General features: G+C 44.4%; 1 long non-coding RNA gene across 1 annotated transcript in view; it reads right to left on the bottom strand.

The window, feature by feature from the left end:
- Nucleotides 1-11,934, bottom strand: part of LOC133270303 (uncharacterized) — a 45,652-nt gene extending 33,718 nt beyond the window's left edge. Inside the window, exon 1 of the long non-coding RNA XR_009743726.1 lies at nucleotides 11,820-11,934. This is a non-coding gene — a long non-coding RNA (uncharacterized LOC133270303). The remainder of the gene's footprint in view (nucleotides 1-11,819) is intronic.
- Nucleotides 11,935-12,220: the final 286 nt, after the last annotated feature.

Below are 12,220 nucleotides of genomic sequence, written 5' to 3'. Positions count from 1 at the left end.
GAGGAGCTATGTACCAGTTTCCTAATAGGACTGCCTCGTCTCACATTTCTGCTGATTTCTTTCATACCTTCAAAGTTGTTACAGCAGCTCATAAAGAGAAAACAAAGATTAGACACAAGCCTTTGCCCTTGAGACCATCCCTGACCTCTGGTTTGCCATTTACATTTATTACAAAAGAGCCTGAAATGGTTTTGAGTCACGGAAAAGCATCTGATGGTTACAGAGGGTTTTGCACCAATAATGCTCTGCTCGCCTCAGACAGAACTTTGCAAGGATATTGAAACTCCCTCAGTCACAGGCAATAAACACAACTATGCCAAAGTTGAGAGGAGGGGAAGGAGGGGGATGGTTCCTTGCACACCACTGTTTTCTTATCCATCTGGAATTAGGAAAGCACGCCTGGAAAGAAAGAGCCAACAGCTCTGGATAAGTCAGCCCAATTCCTCGGCTATGACATAGTCATTGTATGCACGCGCGGGAGAATGCAAGTAACTCGTTTGTCTGTACCCAGCCATTATTTAAAATAGAGTAAATTAAAAGATTCACCACGGCAATTCACAGACTTCATTAAAGGATTTGGAGTCAACGTGCTCTGGGATGAGCCCCCTCCTGCAAGAAGTGAAGCAGTCCCGAGCTCAAAATCGGATTTAAGAGGACTTGAGAGTGTTCACATCTGGTAAAATCTGACCCCAGATCAGCGTTTCCCTGCAGGCTTGTGCCATTGAAACCAATGGGAATTACACTGGAGACGTTAAGTGTGGTTAGCTGGGAGTCACAGCAACGAGAGGGCAAGAGTGAGCTGCTGTCACCGGTGGCCTCCTGTGAAGAGGCATCCTGCCCTGCTTCCCTCCTTTCTAGCTTCAGTTTCCTTTACAAGCTAGCTATAATTTGTCCTTGCAGAATAGCTATAGCTTCCTTTTATCTGCCACTCACAAACTGCCCATTTGCTACCCCATGCTGCACAACAGCCTAGAGGAGAAAGACAAAGTTTCTCATGAGTGTTCATATAGTCAATTCAATTCAATTTAAATGTGAGCTTCATTATGACCTTGTTAGCACCCCCTCTCCTGTTTACTTTCCATTACCATTCAGTCTGTCAAACTTTATTAGCACAAATGACCACAGAAACTGAGAGCTGCTTGAATTCTCGCAGTTTGAAACACATTTAGTGGGTGAAACTCAATCTGTCCATCTGCTGGGGGGCTCTGCCAGGCCCACGCTACTGCTGACTTGCAGATTTTAGAAGCATTCACAAGCAGAACATGGTGACAAGACTAAGTCTCTCTGAGTTAGGGAAAACTGAACCACCACATGTGAGGCCCAGGCAGGCAGCCACAGGTAATGTGCACGCGGGACTGGCACAGGCTGAAGAAAATGGGAAAAGGAACTGATTTGCACCCCCCAAGATAGAATAAAATAAAATATTAAGGGAAAACATACCTCAAACCCAAAGATATTCTACAAAGAGATGAAAATTGGGGGGAAAAAGTCAAATAAAGCATAGGATTCCTGGAGCTCTGGAAACCACACAAGTATTTTGTATGCAGCCCATATCACCACCTCTGTCTCAAGAGAAGATGACTTCTTTACTGAACTCACCCTTCCCTTTAGTCTCAGCTAGATTTCTGGTCCCCAGAAGGATATTCTAACATATGGCTGACTTCTTCATATAATACCTACTTCACAATCTCACACAAAAACTTCCACAATATATGTCATTTTGACACAGATTTAAACATGATAAACGGTGTAATACAATCTCCAGCTGTTTGAACAATTCTGGTCATAAAGTGCCTCACTGCACTGTCATCATGCTCATTTCTGCATTGAGCCTTTGTTCTCTTTTATTCCCTACATTGTTTCCCTTCCACTCTGAGATGTTTTGAAAGAAAGATGCATAAATGCAATGTTAAAACCAACATTCCTTTGAGTCTTTTATCTCTATGCAAATAAAAACCTCAATTTAAGTTTTTATTAAAATCAGAGAAGGACAAATGAAGTGTGGCTTTTTGTTTTCTCAATCTGGTCAGCTCATTCTGAAACATTGTGTGTAACTTTTCAGCAAATGCTTGTATAAGGCATTTCCAGAGTGGTAGAAAGTATAGGAAAAGAAACTATCCAGGTCAATACTTAGTTCATTTTTACTAAAAATATTAAAAAGCTTGGAAATGAAACATTTTGTCTCTTTAAGCTGTCACAGAAGAAACCACTTTGGTTTCAATCAATTGGATTTCTTTTTGTTTCAATTTTTTTTTTTTTGGGTAGCCCAGAAGATCAGAAGAAAACCTCCCTTTTTGTGTGCAGTTCCGGTAAAATCAATATCTAACAGAGAAGCAGATGTCCATTAGAAGAGGCTAACACCCACTGGCATGTTGTTTTCTAAGCCCCATTTCTGGAGGTTCCCTGTGCTGGTTGGTTATGAAGTCCTATCTGCTTGTGCACTGTCAGCACAGTCCTGGCAGAACCCACCCTGCTCTCAGTGCTCCTGTGATGCTTCTAAATTCTGGAGAATACGTATTTTCCTGCTCTTCTACTATACACAGGATATACTGAAACACAAAGATGAGAGGAACGCTAACAGCAAAGATGAGACCTACAAAGGCAAGTCCATATCTGAGTCTACAACTGGCCGCAGTTGCAGGGGCTTTATTACAAAGCCTTTCCCATAGTTAAGCATTGCTTCAGTGCTCCAGCATGGCTGTGGAATGAATTTGAATCCTTCCCTGCCAACCCAGGTGTGGAAGAATATATTTTAATATCATAAGAAAGACAGAGAAAAGGGAAAGGAGTATTTCACTTCATTAGTGTGATTTAAAAAGGGAAGATCTAAGATAAAGATGAAGGGAAATTTAGGGTAGGCTAAGGAACAAGTTCCCGAGGGAAACTATAGAAGCCCCATCAACCGAGATGCTTAAAATTAAACTCCATAAAGCACGAGAAAGTACACGGTGCAAAACAACGCCGCATCAGCAGAAGGATCAGCCACACTGTGTCTTTTTTCACTCCTGGTTTCTGTTATCTCCTCTCACTCGTGCCCAAGTGGTCTGGGAGCATCCGCTCCCACACGGCATTACTGTCACTCCTCAACAGCAGCTCCAGAGCTCCAGCTACTTTAATTGGTTTAGCTTCATGTTAAATTCCTATTTGGAAATGCAGATGGACACATCATTATAGGCTTATTAGTGCTGCGTAATAACTTACTCTGGCCTTGGTTGTAACTTTACACTTCGCTCTGAGTAAGGATGATCACTGTCCTGCTGCTCAGCGGTGAAGAAGGAAGTGGGGCCACCCACTAGTTCTTGCCCTTTTGACTTCCCTCTGGCCATAAGACATCCTCTCAGGGACAAGTCCTGGGGACACAGCTTTCAGAGTTCACACTGCTGTAAGTCAGCTGAAGCTTAGCATCAGTCCCTGCAGGCACGCCAGGGATAACTTGTGTGAATAACTCCTTTTCACTGTGCAAGCTTGGGGCAAAATTGGGGTAGTTCTGGTATGCAAATACGATGGGGTTATTCCTAGTGTAAGAGAAAGAATTACCAAAAATCAAACAGATTAAAAACCTTGTTGGCTCATGCCAGGAAAGCCATTAATATAACTAAATAGTGTTGACAGGCAAAAAGATAAAAATCACATGTCAAAGCAGGGGGGAGGAGGATTTGATTAAAGATGGCCTAACTGATTCAAGCAGCAATTAAGGCTGCTCTTCAAGTGGTGCAGTTCATTCCTGCCAGAAAGGAGGCAGCAGGTCCAACTGTCTCCTCACTTGCACCAGCCTTACAGTGGTGAAAGCCACCACCTCTGCTCAGGGAGCTGCTGCCTCAGCTCAGCATAGAGCAGAGCAGGATCCAGCCCGAAAGGCCTGTGGCAATTGTACAGGATCAGATAAGATACCTCAGGAATGCAGCTCTGAGTGGAGCACTTCGGTAATGCTTTAATTTCCATCCTTGGTCTGCTCAGCCCCAGCTTTCATTAAAAGACTACACAGTGGTTGGAGAAAAAGTTTTTACATGAATTAGTTTAAAGGGCAGCAATTACATTCGCGTTTTAATGGTGTGGAAATGAATAATCTGAGCAGGGAGCAACAAATGTGGGAAGGGCTGCTCCATATTTTATATTTACCTAATGAAAGCAACGACTTTGCTCAACTATTTCTCCAGTTACCTGACAGCAAGCTGGTAGACACCGAGGCTCCAGCCCTGCAGAGCACACAGATGCCCTCTGTTGGTACTAGGGTACCAGCTGCTCAGCTGAGCTCAGAGGTTTGCCCCTCCACACGATGCCATGTATAACTGAAGAGTCTGGTCCTACACAGCAGGCGATGCAGCTGGAGAAGGGGATAGCACCTCCCAAGGTGAGAGGCAAGGTGAAGGCATCTGCCCACCTTCACACTGCAGCTCCACCAACAGTCCCTTCCACAGTGCAGAATCCAGGCCACAGTTTAGGGCACTGCAGAGGACCAGAATGAATCACCCCACTTGCCAGGGTAACTTATCTCACAGTGATGAGTCTAAAGGTGCTTTACAACTAGTAATTAATTCCAAAATGCACCTGCTAGGGGGGTAATATTTTTATCTCCCTTTTATCAATCCATAAACTGAGGTCCGACATGCTGAGATGACGTGGTGATCAATGGCAGAGTCTGAAACAGAAGCCGGGGTCCTTCTCTAGTGAGAGTTTGTTCATCACATAAACTGAACATGGAAACATGTATTTATACCTGCATAAACCAACACACTTGCCTGAAGTTTCCCAATGAGTCACTGCAGAAGCCTGGAAGGGACTCCATGAATTCCCTTTACAAAAAGCAAGGAAGCTTTGCCCTGACACATTTTACTCCATGTACTTCACCGTACACACAAGTCATGTACTGATACTTGCAGTGCAGCATCCATCCAAAAGATGAAGTGTAACGAGGCTCAGCCTTGGACACAATCAAGGGTTTTGATTTTGACAAGGAGAATCACACAGACTAAGAGGCCATGATTACATGTCACTTGAATCTGGAAGAACATGCGGCTGATAAAAGAGGCCAGCACATGGACGCTGCCTTTCTTGAAGCAGCTGGCAAGAATGAACAACCAAAGAGAGGGGAAGATCTCAGACATGGGACAGCCAAGGCTCCATCCTTGTGCTAACCAAGGCAGCCAGATCCTCCCTGCAGTTTGCCCCTCACAGCCAGCAGTGTATCAAGCCCCAGTAGCCCCAGGAAGCCAAACTGGGCTCCAGGTCTCACCCAGTTGCTGCACAGAGTTATACTGCAGCTGCCACCTTCCCATCTACTTTCCAAATGCAGCAACGAGCCTGCTTGAAGCATCCAACCCTTGTGTTTCTGGTGTGGAAGGTCCTGGGTGGAGCTGGTCTATTACTTCCTACTTTATGCCTCTGTAAAACCTTTATAGGTCTGGACTGCTGAAATTGCACCACACGAGCTCAGGACAAGAGGCTGTAGACGGCTGATGTATCTCATTTGTGCTTTATTTCCAAACAGGCTCCTGCCTGAAACCTCAAAACCACAATATCAGCCACTTGGAAATAGGCAATAGCGACCAGCAGGGCAGCACTGCTTGTTTAAGGCCAATAAAATACGAAGTTGGACGCATGCCACCCACCAAGCTGATTTCTTCAACGTTTTCTACACAAAACCTACCTATTGACTTCAGCAGGAATTGTATTCATGTGTGGTTGCAAAACCTCAGTTATAGCCCCTGGAAATCAAAAATAAAACCTTGCGTCCAGCAACAGAACTACAGTTACGTGGCTGTGCAGGTAACATACACCTGGTAACCAACCTGCACGTACACATGCCTGGCCTGTATGAGTAAGTAGACAAACCAGCTCCCCCTCACACCCAGTGATCCACAGATCAGTTTGTCTTTAGGAAAGAAAGTGGTGCCATCACGTCTGGGGAGGGGGGCTGGCTGGTTGGGTTTTTAGTCTGACTTGATTTTGGTTACACTACAACTCAGTCTATAGAGAGAAATGATCACAAAGAGGCTGCAGAAAACCTCAAGCGCGACTGCCTGTCCCCAGGGAGCTCTCTATCACATGAACTGAATCCACTTAGAGAAATTAAGGGAACAGCAGCTCTTTTGCTGATCGTTAGCTCTCCCTAAAGAGCATCCCATCCTACAGCAACACCACAAAGGATGGAAGAACGGGGCGGGTGTAACAGTGCCATCTGGTGATGGCAGCCTGAGCCATAGTCATGCGTATTGCATGTGTGCACTTACATGACACATTTAGCACGCATTTACTGTGACAGCTTGCATTGCAACCGGTACTTCAACTTCATCCTAGCTGTGGTTGTGGTCCTGAGGCAGGGCACTGCTAAGAACATCATCTAATTCCACCGATTTTTCATTGTTGATGTTTCATGCTAAAAATAAGTGCTGGGTTGACTTGTCTCAGGGGTGTTGATTCCCTTTATAGATGAGTATTCCTTTAGGGGATGAGGCCTCAACAGCTGAGCATCAGTTCATGATTAAAAGAAGCAATTTTCAGTCAGCACAGAGACACATCCGCTACTTAGGAAAGACCCAAGGACACAAGGGGAAAGAAACAGGTACAGCTCAGTTATTGAAGTTGCTCTCTGTAAAGAGAGCAATGAACGTGAGCTCTGAAACTGCAGGCTATGAAGGAAGCAAAGAAGCTTGGGGAGAGCAGCAGAGTGACCTGAAACTAGGGAATTTAGTGTTTACAAAGGGCAAGGACAGGAACAGCAACTGTGTGAGCTGGGAGGATGTTCTAGGATGGCACAGAATATATAACTGATGGTCATTAATCTCTGCAAGAGAAGGAGCTCTTCTTTTGTCCCATCTGTTTATAATTACTGCCCCACTCAGCTCTAGGGCTAAATTGTGCAATTAAAACTCCATTCCAAACCACCCAAACTGCTGAAGGTTTTGGAAGGCACAAGAATGGGAGTATCGGGCATAAACTGCAGGGTTTATGGTATTTACACAAGAGCACCCAATTAGTTCATGCATGAGTGCCAGAAGAATACACACAAGCACCCCATCAGCTCATGCATGAGTGCCAAATGACTTCACCCATGCGCATCCAGGCAGTTTATGCAGGAATGCTACAGTACATCATGCATGAGCACCCCATTAACACACAAGTGCCTGATCAGGCTGTGCATGAACTGCTCATTAATGTATTCATATGTGCACAGTTAATTCATGTATGAGCACATGATCAGTTCATGCATGGGTGCCCAACTGGTACATGCATGAGCACCCAATCAGTTTATACACAGCTGCCTAACCAGTATATGCTGGAATGCCCTATTAGGTCATGCTTGAGCACTCCAGTGTCTCATGCATGAGCACCCAAATAACTTATGCTGGAGGGATGTATTTCATGCATGAGCACCCAATTAGTACATGCATGAATGCCCAGGGAATTTATGCTTCAGGACTCAAATATTCCATGGGTGAGCCCCAGTCAGTTTGTGCACGAGCACCCCATTGACCCACCTTGAGGACTGTGTTGGACATCCATGCATGTTTTGGTAGCTGGGGCTGCAGTGGTGCTTCTGCAAGGTGCTGGTCACAGCCACTGCCCCAGCCATCTGTGAAACTGATGGAAACACCCAAAATAGCCCAAAGCATCAACCCAAAGAGCTCCCAGTATCCCAGCTCAGGCATATTTGAGAGAGGGCAGAGGAGGCACACAGAGGGAGAGATAGGTGAGGAGATAAGGGGCTGGAGATGAGCTCTTGGAAGGAGGCAATCCATACACAAGCAGCACACCCCAAGGAATTCCTGAAGGACAATTCATAGGCAATTTTAACTACTTCTGCATGTCTTCTGCAGAAGTGTCAGAAACACCACCTCTGGAACTAAACAGAAGTTGTCTAGAAACTCTGATACAGGCCAGCTGCTTGTGATTCTGCAGCGTGTCCACAAGAACTCAAACCCAGAAAGGAGTGACTGGTAGTCTCCAGAAAAGTCTCACTCTTAACAAAATGTATTAGCTTAAGTAGGATAAAGGATGAAGCTCTACAGGCTGTGCTGCACAGGAGCTCAGATACAATGATATAATGACACATGGTGGTCATAATATTTATGATCTTATCAGTCCAACTCACGTCTCTTAATCACTGCTAAGTCCAACTTGCACAACTTTCCTTGTTCAGGCTAAAGAAAAACAAGGTGGTATGTATTAAGCCTCGCTCATGCCAATAAAAATGTACTACAGGAATGAATGTATTTATTAACTCTCAGCAGTGATGCCAACAGTTTTGGCTCAACTGCAGTTTCCTGGCTTTGGACACAGGGTCACACATCTCTAAGAATTTTGAATCTTGCCCTGGAGTAAGGAAAGTTCTGAAGCCTGAGCTAGAGCTGGCTGCCACAGGGGACACAAAGCAAAGCCCAGGCGCCCCTGAAACAGTATGATAGCTTTTTCAACATTCAAATAGAACAATTTAAACATTTGCAAGAGCAGGAGAAAGGCTGGCTGCAAGATGGTTTACATCAGCTCTTTGCACTTACATGCAGTTAGATGCAAAGAAAGAAGCCAGCCAGAGCCCTCTGCCTTGGCCTGAAAGGAGAGGCTACTCTTGCAAGCCCCAGTGATCCAAGCCCTTTCAGGAGCAAGACAAGCATGGGACTGGCTGTAAGGCAAGAGGAAGAGTGTGTCTACCTGGCTGGCAACCAAACTCACAAATGCAAAATTATTTATTATTTACCACAACCAATTATTTCCTGATTGGCAAAAGCTACAAATTTGCTCCTTTTAGCTTTTTATTAGGGATCCAGAAATTACCATGGCAGGATGGCAAGAAGTGCTTCTCACTGCCTAGAAAACAGCAGATGTGGGCAGAAACAATTATCGCTATTATGTGTTAGTCTCAGCCATGAGCATCTCACAACTGTAAGAGTCTTGTCATTAACTCCAAACACCCCCATACACCCTGTGCCCTTCTCCGCATGTCCTTCACACCAGGACAGGACATACTTCTTCACTTGATTGCATATTCAGTGCCTAGTGCAGTAAGAGGCAGGTAACTCCCTGGAGACTCATGCTGAAAGCCAGAAACACTTTTAGCATTTAACATGGCCAATCCACCAGGGTCACAGTCAACCTGAGCATCTTGAATGTGTTCACGCAATCATAGTGCTGCTACATCACTGAAAATAACTCACTTTGGAGACCCAAACGTGGCCTGAAGAATCCCTTCTGAAAACGAGTCTTGAACTCTCAAATCCCTACGCGGTTACTGAGAAAGTAAATACATTATTAGAATCAGAAGTAAGAGACTACATATGGCCGCAGAAGGGAATTAGCCAATAGGTTTACACAGGAGTATTTGGAGGGAGATTCAGAACATGCTCTAAGCAGAATTTGCCAAACAAGATTTATGGAGTCTCCTGCTCTGCTTCTGAACTGGTCCTCCTTCCTAGCTGAAACCTAGAAGAACCAGAGGCACCTTTCTCCTAATGCAGGCAAGAGCTGCACTTGGGAAGTCACTAACCCCACCAGAGGACCCATCCTATCCAGCCCTAAAGGGCAGGATTAGCCAACAAATTTGGTTGGTAATCATTTGGATTCACATTTCATTTACACATCTCCATCAGCTCCAAATGAGGCACCCTTTCCCCAGTCTGAGCATACTCTGGCTGCAGAAGCAATAAGGTTTCTATTTCTCCAAGAAGCAAAAGATTTCATTTCTAAAGCAAGATCTACAGATACTGAACATTTCTTCACGTGCTGAAATCCCTGCTGTTAGTGCTGAAACTGAACCTATCCGAGTTTGCATTTAAGGAGACCATCAACAGCCTGTGGTTAAATCCTCAAGGGGGAGATAAGGCACCTGAACACCTGTGCATGCAGGATTTATAGGCTTTCAGCAGAATCTCTTTCTGCCCACAGTACTTAACACAAACATGAGCTGTGTGGAAAGCCACGGAACAGCCACCCCCCACTTTTCCCAACAAACAGCTTTCTCCTTTTGTCCTCCCTACATACATGGGAGGTTTTCAGCCATAATGCTAGTGCTGAGTTAGTAACAACAGATTTTGGACTAAAAGCAATGTTAGCTAGGAAAAAAAAAAAAATCTAAATAAAAAATTGCACATAGTTAGGCTAAGCTGTGACATCAGCAGTGATAGGAGGCAGCATTAAATATACTTGGCCCAGCTAATGAACTGCAGGCTACTCCTGCAGACATGGGTAATCTTTACATACCTAAATGGTAAATCACTGGCATTAATTCTTTGATTTGAGTGTTAGTGAGTTTCCAGAGGAAACAGAGAAGAGGATGTTGCAAGCACACCAGCAGGATGGTTTAGAAACCAGCTGTCTGGAGTGTTTTTAAGCAGTTTTGCAATTAGGCGAGAGGATACCCTCTTACATGCAGACTTAGCGCACAGTAGTTGAGAAATAACACGTCCTAGAAACAGGTTCAACCTAGTGCAGACAGACGGAGAGAGCCCACACTGCCGCTCCCTTCTCAAGAGAAAACAGCAGAATTCAGATCATGCACCCAGGGAGCTCCTCTGTGTGCCCGCAGTTGAACAACGTGCCTGACCCTGCTTAACACAGCATCTAATCACTACTGTGCGGTGCAATACCCTCCAGACACATTGATCCCCACAATACTGTTGTAAGGTAGAAAATACATTCATAGCAATTTTACAGATATTAAAGGGAGGAATCAAGAGATTAATTGACTTGCCAAAAGTCATAGAAGAAAGCTGCGGAATAGCAGGAACCGAACACAAGTTCTTCACACTTCAGATCAATGTCAAGAGTTTGTACTTCAGAGCTACTCTGGGAAAGATGTCTTGGCTGTGGCTGTAAAATCCTTTCCTTATCATAACAACTGATTTGTTTGTAGAAGGATGATGCGTATGCAAGATGCGCCCATAAACCATGGTGAGCTTATTGCATTTCCAATCACAAGCTTCAAACATTCCAGAGTTGAAAATAAAAGTAGCATTTAGCTCTACAGTGCATGGTTTTTGTTATAGAAAAAGTTAGCTTCTTCAAACAAGAGCAGAACTAATAATTCTGGTTTTATCATTCATACACAAGGTGTTTCTAAGGGCGCATTTGGCCCCAGGAACAGCTCTGGATCAGGCAGCAGCACAACACATCCTTGCTGGCAAAGGGATCTCAGCACGTTTCGAAGCTAGAGAAACATAAATCTCCTTCAGTTTGAGTGCCTGGACTCTTCTCCAGCTCTGTTACAAAGCAGATAATAAGTGGGGTCACTGAACAGTGTGCAAGAAAAGTTTGTATGGGGCTGGAATATGTCAAGCTTTACAGTGAGACATAAGCTTTAAGATTTGTACTTCCAGTGCACTTGAAGTCTTCTAGAAGCATCAACCAAGGCAAAAACAGTAAGGAAAAGATTCTGCAACAGCCTCCACACTGCAGAAAGCACAAGGCTGGGTGGGCAGCGGCACACACAGCACTGTGCTACACCTACATCGACTAACCAGCTCCCAGAGCTGCTGGACACCACTGTCCTATGGCCAAATCATCTGCTGTGTGCCCCTTCCTCCTCACCATGTCTTTTGCTCTTCTCAAGGAAGGATTCACACAAGCATGAAAGAATGCAAAGAGTGGCTCAGAAAGGAAACGCAGAAGTGAAACTCTGGTGATTCCCAGCTTCGCATCATGCTGTTTCAGACCATTCCTGAAAAAGGATCCCAAGGAGAAAACAGCCAACTCAAACCCAGGCAGGATTTTAAAACCTCACTGCAATCCATGCAAATTTCCAGAAAAAGATGAATCTGCTTTACATTGCCATACTTTTTTGTTAAAGCTAGTAGAAGCAAACTGGATGTGGTCCCCAGTACATATACTATCTGAGCAGTGTCCCAGCACTATTTATTGTTTTTCAAGGCACGCAGTGGGTATGGTATCATCGTGAGGAGATCTTTTCTTTCCACATCTGAAATTCCTGTACAGGGCAGATCTTTGATAAAAAAAAGTAATAGTGAGAAGCAAAATACTTGTCAGAGGGAAGAGAATCACACACACTACTAAGCGTGCTTTTATGATAGCAAACTTTCTTCTACAAAGAAATATTCACAGCTCTGGAAAAGGAAACACACTTATCAGATCAGTGCTGTTTGCAAAGGAAATGAAAAATGGTGAATGTTTACCACTGAAAGTGTTTTTAATGAGCTTAACTGCTGTATGTTAGTCTTGAAGGAAGAGTACAAGTACTTAGAAAAACAAGCAGTATAACAGATTATGAGAT

This window comes from Pezoporus flaviventris, unplaced genomic scaffold (genome assembly GCF_033815535.1).
Source record: "Pezoporus flaviventris isolate CSIRO_AGI_PZ_B2104156 unplaced genomic scaffold, CSIRO_AGI_Pfla_v1 ptg000020l, whole genome shotgun sequence".
NCBI classification, from domain to species: domain Eukaryota; kingdom Metazoa; phylum Chordata; class Aves; order Psittaciformes; family Psittacidae; genus Pezoporus; species Pezoporus flaviventris.
The sequence above is the reverse complement of the archived record's forward strand: the minus strand, read 5'-3'. Positions and strand labels throughout refer to the sequence as shown.